The sequence below is a fragment of the Lampetra fluviatilis genome, chromosome 55 (assembly GCF_964198595.1).
Source record: "Lampetra fluviatilis chromosome 55, kcLamFluv1.1, whole genome shotgun sequence".
Lineage (NCBI taxonomy): Eukaryota > Metazoa > Chordata > Hyperoartia > Petromyzontiformes > Petromyzontidae > Lampetra > Lampetra fluviatilis.
The window spans coordinates 598,401-605,312 of NC_136329.1; positions in this window are offsets into that span (position 1 = coordinate 598,401).

Consider the following 6,912-nt stretch of genomic DNA (forward strand, 5'->3'; position numbering starts at 1 on the left):
AGGGGTCCCAGACTCCAGTCCTCGCGGGACCCCTACCACCACGTTTACCACTTCACTCGCCGTCCATATGCAAATTAACTCGTGCCACGCTTCTGTACGCGCCCGATGTTTGTTAAACATATCCCATGTGACGAACTCGGAAATTAACGATATGTGAGTCGATTCACATTACGAGTGAAATCTTTGTGTGTATGCACGTGTGTTCCACGTGACAGCATTATTTGCTAAGTGTGTTACATAGTGGGGCGCCGTGTTTAACAATCATCGGGCACGTGCAGCGTGTTTGTTTTTGGGAAGGAGTAAATTGGTAAACGCGGAAAGACGGAGCGTGGTGGTGGGTGGTGAGTACAGAGCTGGAGTTTGGGCAAACCGGCTTTGTGACATTTGCGTTCCTGCGCTTACTGCACGTGAAAGCTGGCATGGGCATTAACCACTGAGATGAGCTTAAGGCTTGGTGCCACAGCGAGTGATGTCGATGACATCGCTTAGGATTACAATTGGCAGTACCAGCTGAGTTGGCAATTGGAATCTCTATATTAAAGGAAGGGCTGTTAATTAGTCTTCATATTGTTTCACTTGAAAGAACTGCACGTCATTCTTTCTGACAACCTTTACAATTCATCTCAGCTATATAAAGTGTTATATCTCTATATAGTGAACGTTATTTCAAATACATTTTTGGTTAGAAAGCGTATGTGGGGGACCAAAAATCAAATAAATCAGTGTTCAGAATTCTCTACTGACAACATCGACTCGACAATGTGCGAAGTTCAGGTTTGTAGCCCTTGTAGAACTGCCAGGTGGCTAACCACCCCTCCCATTGGGAGATGAAAAAGGAATTGTATGGGTATGTTCACCTAACTTCAATATATATTTTACTTGCACCTTTATACAACGTATATATTTTTACTGATTGTTAAACTATGTAGTAATACTTTGTGGTGAAATCATTTGAAAACATCGTGTTGCATTTGATATGTGATGGTACTCAATACCACTTCTATGCAGATGTAACGGGTTCCGGAGACACTTGTAGAGGTAACTTCTTTATTAAAATCCAACACTCCAACAGTCCAACAGTCCAACTACTCTGTTAGAGCCTAGGTACACAGCCTAGGTACGCAGCCTATATACACTACTCTGGCTACGCTCTGGAACTCGACCTCACAAGGACGTAGAGCCGGGAGTTCCAGAGTCCCACCACTGGCCCTCACAGCGTCCCAGGGTCCTCACATGGCTGGTCTTGAGTCTTGGGTCTTGAGCTACAACTGGCCCCGATCGTCCAGGGAGCTGCCCTTTTATGCCTAGTCCCCAACGAGGGGTGGGGCCGTGTGCGCCCCCAGATATCCCACAGAGCATACACAGCCCCCCCCCGTTGGTGGCGCCAAGGGGCTTAAGCGCCTGGGCCGCCCGGAACCCAGCGCCTGGCGCCAAGGGGCCCAAGTGCCTGGGCCACCCAGGGTCTCAGAGCCCCCCAGCAGTCCCTCCCCTCCCATGTCACTACACAGATAAGACATACATTTACATTTCATCAAAATTGAATTCTGCCTTTGCTCTTTCACAAAGTGCTTGCAATCTACAAGTTGTATAATAAATGAAGTACGAACACCGAGGTGTTGCTTGTAGTTTCTCACCATCCCACTCATTCTGGTGGCAGTGCGAATGTTCCTGTTGATATATGAGTGACAACTTTATCTTCCCACTTCATATCCGACTCAGCCCAGTCATTCACAGGTCATGTTAAACAATATGACGATAACAGTCATTTCACATCGTAGGTCTGAGTCTGGTCCTCGCTTCTCTTCACTGACATCCTACAGAGTTCGGGGTTGACTTGAAGGTTCTCTATTTATAAGCTGCCATGCTCTCAAAAGTGGACAACGAAGTCATCACGCGGACATATTGAGCCCCATCTGTGTGACCATCCCGAGGGCTTCATTCTCCATGGCTGGTACCCTGTGCGTTCCTCAAACACGGCTCCACACAGTGCGTTGCCGTGCTGCTGCCTAGCAGGATTTGGGTGGAATGCATTTCAATGGCAAGAATTGGTGAATGACTCTTTCAATAAAAGCCATTGAGACCAATTCAACAGAAGCTTGTACTACCAGACCACTCGGCTAAATGGGTGGAGCGTGTGAATAATACATGAAGGTATTTAATCAGTGTAAAAAAGATTTCTGAAACGTTGGACTTGTAATGCACCCTATTATTGTAGCGTTACCTCTCGCAATGGTCACTGTCAGATTGTCACGTTCCCTGTTGGTCACGGTCAGATTTTCACGTCCCCTGTTGGTCACTGTCAGATTGTCACGACACGCCCCACCCGCCCCCCGTCCTCTTCCGGCCCTTCTATGATTGCTACATCTGCCCTAGGTCACCCAGATGGGCAGGTACGTATATAGTATGTTGACCTTCTTTCGCACCGTACGTAGCCAACCGTGCCAAGCTGTACCTACGAGGTACCCCTCTACCGATTATTAAATTGTCGCGTCCTCTGCAGACCACTCAGAAAGGTGATTCAAGTGACACTTTCAAAGCATTTTGGATCTGTACATTGTGACGCAGTTCTACACTCACTCTGCAGATGGCAGCCAATACCAAGGCAAGAGAGGGACAAAAAACTTCCGTTAGTGTCAAGACACGAGGATGTGACGAGAATAGTTTTCATTTTAAACATGCGTTAAAAAATATAGCTGAATATGGAAAACCTGAATGTAAGAGTCATTTAGCACTTCAAGCAAGCACATGCTGCATCAATTTCACCCGAAAACTTTGACGTTTAAATAATTCCCTCTCTAAATATCGGTGCGGGCCATTACAAATGATTGCACCTCCATGAGGGTGTCGATTTTGAAGGACTGGGAGGGTGACGAGATACCCGTTCATTAAGATGTGAAATGCAGTTACCTGGATTGCTTTTTATAACAAATTAACATTTAAATATTTAGTTTTAGTAATGTTTTTGAATATATTTTTTTTATAACCCTTGGCTGTTGAGTGTTTACAATTCTTCAGATATTACACAAATTACTACCATGGATGACAACTAGGCCACAGAAGAGGTTCTAGAATAGATGTCCCTACCATCGACCCACTGTTAATCTGCTTATGAAGGAGACCATTGAATTCCAATGACCATTGTGCATATAATCTCATCATGAAAAATCAAGACTGAGTAGAAGTTGAGATATCCCACACCAAGGCGTAAATAAAACATATCTTTAAATTATTTTAAAACCATTTACAAAAAATGGAGCGGCCACACTGAGGTTACATGGAATATCACCTTTGTACATTAGACATTGAGAGGAGAGTCGGTTTGGGTGACCAGCAATCTCCAAAGTTATTCACAGCGCTGTTTGGAGATATGAATGATATCGTATGAAAGCAACATTTGAACCTCCTGATAATACCACACACAGAGCTTGTGTAATCATAAAATCGAGTCCAATCTCATCAGATCGACACGCGACCGGAACGGAAACCGAATGCTCTAGATGGGTGAGGTGGATTCAGGGGCCGAGTGTGGAATGTGTCGCGACTCACCTTAGGGTGCAGTGGAGCGAAGGATGATGGCGGTGGTCCGGGGAGGCGTCGTCGTGGCACGCGGCAACCCGACGAGACGTGCCCCGGCAGGCCGCAGCTGTAGCACATGACAGGGCTGCTCCCGGGATGGGGAGATGTCTTCTGCCGTCGCTGGTCGTCCACTTGTTGCACCATTCTGTCCCCTCGCCCACCTCCGCTCTGGGTCGATGTGCAGGCTGGGACGGGCTCCATGTCTTCAGGTGTATCCGGCCCCTCACGGGGTGCGGTACACGCCGCCAACCCCTTGTGCCGTTGCAAGAGCTGTTGAGCCTGGATGCATCTCGCAACCCTGATGGACGAAAGATTGTCGTCGTCTACAGCTGGCAGGACGATGTTGAGGTCCTTAGCCAAAGCCAGCAATCTCTCGTGGACCAACGAGTCGACTCCGTCGTGGTCCATCCTCGGAAAGGCAGCCTTCGCTAGCACCAAATTGCACTATGGAAGGCGAGGAGAGTCTCGGCTTCCCCCCTCTTTCACGTAGCGAACTTGTGGCACATGTTCGACAGCGGCTCGTAAATTGCTGCCATTTGGTCAAAGGGTTTGAGTCAGTGTGGCCTTCTCCGACGGCGGGATGATAAGAAACATCACCAGAGCATCGTCATTAAGGGCGGCAGGCAGTGCTCTCAGTGCCTCCACCTCCGTCCACCCCGCCAAGTCGGCGTTCGTCAGGAACACCCAGCCGCCGCTGGCGGCTGTAAATTCTTTCACGAAGGGAAGTCGTCGCCGGAGAGATGGAATGTCCACCGGCGATTTCAACGGAGCTTCGGATTTGGCCGGCCCAGCGCTCCGCCCTTCTGAGAAGATGGCAGCCACAAGCGCGGGCTGCACCACTGAGGTTCCCGCTTGGCGGGAAAAGGTGGTGGAAACTTCGTCCCCGCGTGGCTCCGTTGCTCCCTTTTCCACCCCTAGCTCCACGGGGTGGAGTTCCGCGAGGATAGATGCCGCGGCTCGGAGCAGCTCTGCGAGGCGGGTCCAGACGGTGCTCTGCTCCGCCAGCAGCGCTTCGCCTCCATCCTCCGGGGTCACCATCCCTGGGGCTGTTTGGGTGATGAGATCTTCATCTTCGTCGTCTGACGTCCGGGTAACTGCCCCTTTACCAGATCACAACCTATGGTGGTGGACCACAAGGCTAACTACACTAATTACACTCGGACTAGCTACAATGGACAGAACGCTGGCTTGGGTCCAGGTCCACATGTTGGTGACTCTTCTCGGATGTAGAACGTAGAACATAGATCGTCAGGATAACAACGGCAATGCTGAACCCCGGTTCCTCTGGGAACCCGGTTTATATCCTCACTGGTCGTGGCTGGCTCTGCCCTTGGCCACGACCACCTTCTCGAATCATCTAGCAGAATTTCACCCCGACACGTGACCACCCCTAGCCCCCACTTGGGGCCCCTGTGTAGACTTTACCTGTCACATGCCTTCTAGGGTCAACCAGAGTGACATGGCGTACATTAACCCCATTCATGGCCGGCACTCTCACACCCCCTCCTATACTCCTATAGGGACCAGCAGTGCACGCCGAGCGCTCTCTATCAGCAGTCACCGAGCCCCTTTAGGGCTGGTACTACACCCACATGTACGGGGTGTCCGCGATGTCAATACATCGCACGCCATGCCTCGCTAGAGCCGGCATCACCCAGTGACATCCACAATCTCGCTACATATGTGATGTCCGCGATGTAAGTACATCGCACGCCGTGCCTCTCTAGGGCTGGCACCACACAGTGACGTCCGCGATGTCACTACACAACTACCTGTATATACTGTTGGAGAGAGTCGCCCTCCAACAACAACGGAGGGCATAGGAGCAACACTCACAACAAGTGGAGCACCAGGTGGCTACACTGCAGCAAGTTGGCACAATAAAGGGCACACCTAGCACATCTGCCAGTCATATCAGTCAGTCAACCCATGTCACCTGAGTCTGCCACATGATTTATTGTCAGCGAGCCTTCTACACTTCACATGGTCTCAAAGTGCACCTGCCCTGGCATAGGCGCCATGGTAATGCTACTAGCAAGTAGCGAATGGCGGCTGTTGTTGTGGTTGGATGTGTGTGTGTGTGTTGGGAAACTAGGGAGTGTAGTGGTATCGTAGTGGTTGCATTATACAACCCGACTTCGATTCTAGCTCACGGTCTACACCAGTAACGATTATCTAAACTGATTCCAGGCCTCGTCTCAGGTTCAAAATGAGTACCTGGTGCAGTGTAAACATCGCCGTGAGGGATACAAAGGCAGTCGATGTGGTGCTGACCACACACCCACTTGTGTGCCATGCTCGGCTTTCATAGGTGCTCGCTAACAGAACTTATCTCGATCATCTATTAATGCTATAAGGGGGATTTTTGTAATTGTCTTGAGCTAGAGGTTTCTGGTGTGCATGTGTATATAGGTTAAAGCAAATGTTAATATATTTATTTTTATGCAGGTGTAATGCGAGCGTAAGTGGGGTTTCGCTGCTCGGCTCTGGGCAAATCATATGGCTCAGGGTATTGGGGGCGGGGCCCAGTATGGGGGCGTATGTGAAGGTCCGCCGCTCACCTCCGGTCCAATCGGATGCAAGGAGAGCAGGGGCGTAACCTAAGGGCGGAGCCAGCAAGGCGCTATGCGGAGGTCGGGATCTGGAAGGTTCAGTGAAGGGCGTGGTGAGAGGGAGGAGATAGGATCATGTGGTGAAGGGAATATAGGTGGGATCCAAGAAGGGCTCCTGATCAGTTGGTGGAGTCACGAAGCTGGACCACGTTGGGTGGCCGGAGGGTACCCGCGCAATCAGCCACGTGGCTGGAGGAGCTTCGAGCACACCGTCGGCCAACGGTGTGCGGAAGCGGGGAGCGGTGCGACTGACGGAAGGGCGCGTGCGGTGCGCACGCGAGGAGCAGCCGGTCCGCTGTCGGGACCAGCGGAGTTCGAGCGTCAACGAGAATAAAGAGAGACGGAGACCCAGCAGTGTGTCGGCGAAGTCCTTTATTACACAGGTGTAGGGGACTGTACAGAGAAAGTGTTAGAAGCCACGCCTTTATAATTAGGAACAGGTGGCCAGAAGGCACTCTACTCATTATTCAATAAATAACACACGTGGTATAGTAGAGTGGGGGGGGGGGGCACTGTCCGATAGGGGCGGGACCGAGCGGGTGTATAAGGGATAGCGAGGCCCGCGGTCAGGGCATATGCTCGGGAACTAATCGATGACAAGATGGACGACATCGGGGCCGTCTGTTCATGAACAACTAGGTGTAAACCATCGGGTCTAACGGTCGTGCAACAACTAGGTGGAAACCATCGGGACTGATTATTCGTGCAACAACTGGGTGGAAAC